General features: G+C 32.0%; 1 long non-coding RNA gene across 1 annotated transcript; it reads right to left on the bottom strand.

Annotated features, from left to right (window-relative positions):
• Positions 1-1,155: 1,155 nt before the first annotated feature.
• Positions 1,156-1,479, bottom strand: LOC141483510 (uncharacterized). Its single transcript, XR_012466136.1, has 2 exons — positions 1,251-1,479; positions 1,156-1,197 (listed from the first exon to the last, which is right to left on the bottom strand). It is a non-coding gene; the product is annotated as an uncharacterized lncRNA (long non-coding RNA).
• Between the last annotated feature and the right edge of the window lie 1,137 nt (positions 1,480-2,616).

Raw genomic sequence — 2,616 nt, 5'->3', positions numbered from 1 at the left:
CACAGGAAAATAATATTTCATTTGAGTTAGGAATTGGAAAACAGTGAATTACTTAATATTAAGTAGATTCTATGATATTTATTTGTAATCGTCATATACCTATATATTCTCTAATTATTCTCTAAGTATACCAAAATATTGGCAAGCCAATTAACAAAATAGCATTAGGACCATTGCAAAGATCTTAACGGTTCTCAAAGAGTTTCGCGCCAAAATAGTTAACGCGTGTCAAACAATTGCAGATTTCGTAGGAATACTGAAACTTTAATGAAATGAATAAAAACACTTTTGTCTAATTACCTATATTTGATTTTATTTATATGACCGTTTTCGGGTTTGACCCCATTACCAAGTATTACCTTACCTATAAATTTCGTCGCCGCTGATATATACCATTATTTTTTGAAGAGAAATTTTAATGATCATAATATCCTCCATTTCATAAATTTATTATCGGATGAAAAGTGCAATTTTCTATACTTCACTGAATTTGACTTCGATACTAAATTTTCCCATTTTCATGATGTTTTTCTTCAAGCTTTTGATATATCCTTTCCTAAACAGTTTCAAAAAATTAAACAAAATCAAAATTCAAGTAGACACAAACCATGGGTTACTAAGGATATCGTTGAAGAAGGTATATTACTCAGAGATATTTATAATTTGAACAAGAGCCAAACCAATGTACATTTATTGGGTCAATATAAGCAACTCTTAAAAAATCATAGACAAAAAGTTGTGCTCTCAAAAAGTCAATACTTTAATAATCAATTCCTCAAGGCTCAACATAATCTGAAGCTGCCTGGTCTATCATCAGGAAAAATACTATTATAAACGATTCATCTAAGACATTGGCGATGGTGTACTTGTTGACGATGGTCCCGGTATATCTCAAGCATTTAGTAGTTATTTTGTCGATTCAGTGGAGTCATTAGTAAAAAATACTGCACCTGGTGGCATTGAAAATCGTTGTGTAAAAACTGAGAGTCTTTTTCTCTATCCAATAGATGAAACTGAACTCGTGGAAATAATTAAATTCGCATGTTCGAAAAATTCCAGTGGGGTTGATGAATTGCCAGGCAATGTTTTAATGAAGGCTGCTTTGAAAATAATGGAACCTCTGATTTATCTAATCAATTTATCTTTCTCTGAAGGTATTTTTCCTTCCCGACTTAAGCAAGCAATGGTCGTCCCAGTCTATAAAAAAAGCGATAAGCATGTAATGTCGAACTACAGAGGTATTGCTTTACTATCTCCATTTTCGAAAATATTTGAAGAATCATATCAAAACTTGTGTCCTTTTTAAATAAATACAATATCGTATCTGACAACCAATATGGGTTTCAAGTGGGCTTGTCAACCCAGGATGCCATCCTTTCTCTACATAATCATGTATTATCAAACTTCGACAACGATGAAAAATCACTTAGTGTTCTTTTCGACTTGACACGAGCGTTTGATATCAGTCATCATGGTCTTCTTCTTCTTGATGAACTGTTTGGCATGGGCGTTCGTGGTCCAAGTCTGAAATGGATTGAAACCTATTCAACTGGTCGTACACAGGTTGTTGAAGTTAGGTTTCAGACTGGGTCATTTTTCTCTGAATTTCGAAACGTTGTTACAGGTGTGCCCCAAGGTAGTGTTTTGGGGCCTACACTATTTATTTCATTTGTTAATGACCTTTCAAAAATTAATCATCCACAGTGCTCTATACAATTTGCTGATGACACATCTTTTACTGTCAGTGGTTCGGAATGTGAAGCATTGTCAGTAAGAGCAAATGATGCTGTATTTAACATGCAAAATTATTGTTCTAAGAATGGCTTGATTCTAAATAATCTTAAAACCAACACCATTTTCTTTACAATTCAGGAAACTGATTGTAGTGTATTGGTTAGGTCTGAGATTAAAAATATTGAACAGGTAAACTATAAAAAATGTTTAGGAGTTTTTATTGATTCCCAACTCAATTGGAATCATCATGTTGATTTCATACTGAAGAAATTAGCGACACATTGTTTCGTTATATGGAATCTACGTAATTTTGTGTCTATTGAAATTCTTAAAAGTTACTATTATGCATATATTTACTCTGCCCTCAATTACTGTATTATTTGTTTTGGCAACTGCAATAGAATCAGTGTCTTATTAATTTTCCAGAAAAAAATATTTGAACAATTTGTTTAAAAAAAAAACTCGATTCCTGTAAACCACTATTTGCAAAGTTGAATATATTAACTGTTACTTGCATGTATATTTTTAATTGCGTAATCTACGTTAAATCAAATTGCTCCAAGTTTTAGAACAGAGATGATACATATCTTCTTTCGGGCTTCATCCTGAGAAAAAACTATAACATTTTAATTCCTAGTCATAAGTTAGCCAAGGCGACTAATGGACCTCATATCATGTCAAAAAAACTGTACAACAAGCTCCCAATATCCATTAAAAAATAACTAGTGTAAAGCTCTCTAAACAAAAAGTTCGGAAAGTATTATGTGAAAAGGTATTTTATTCGCTTGATGAATTTTTTCAGTCTGATTTGGAATTTTAAATTTTAATTTTTGTACCCCTTTTATGGTCTGGTCTGGTAATATATCATATAATTATGTTGTT

This window comes from Leptinotarsa decemlineata, unplaced genomic scaffold (assembly GCF_025532065.1).
Source record: "Leptinotarsa decemlineata unplaced genomic scaffold, Ldec_3_MD MMD2_tig00003557_RagTag_RagTag, whole genome shotgun sequence".
NCBI lineage: Eukaryota > Metazoa > Arthropoda > Insecta > Coleoptera > Chrysomelidae > Leptinotarsa > Leptinotarsa decemlineata.
This window is presented reverse-complemented; position numbering and strand designations above follow the sequence as displayed.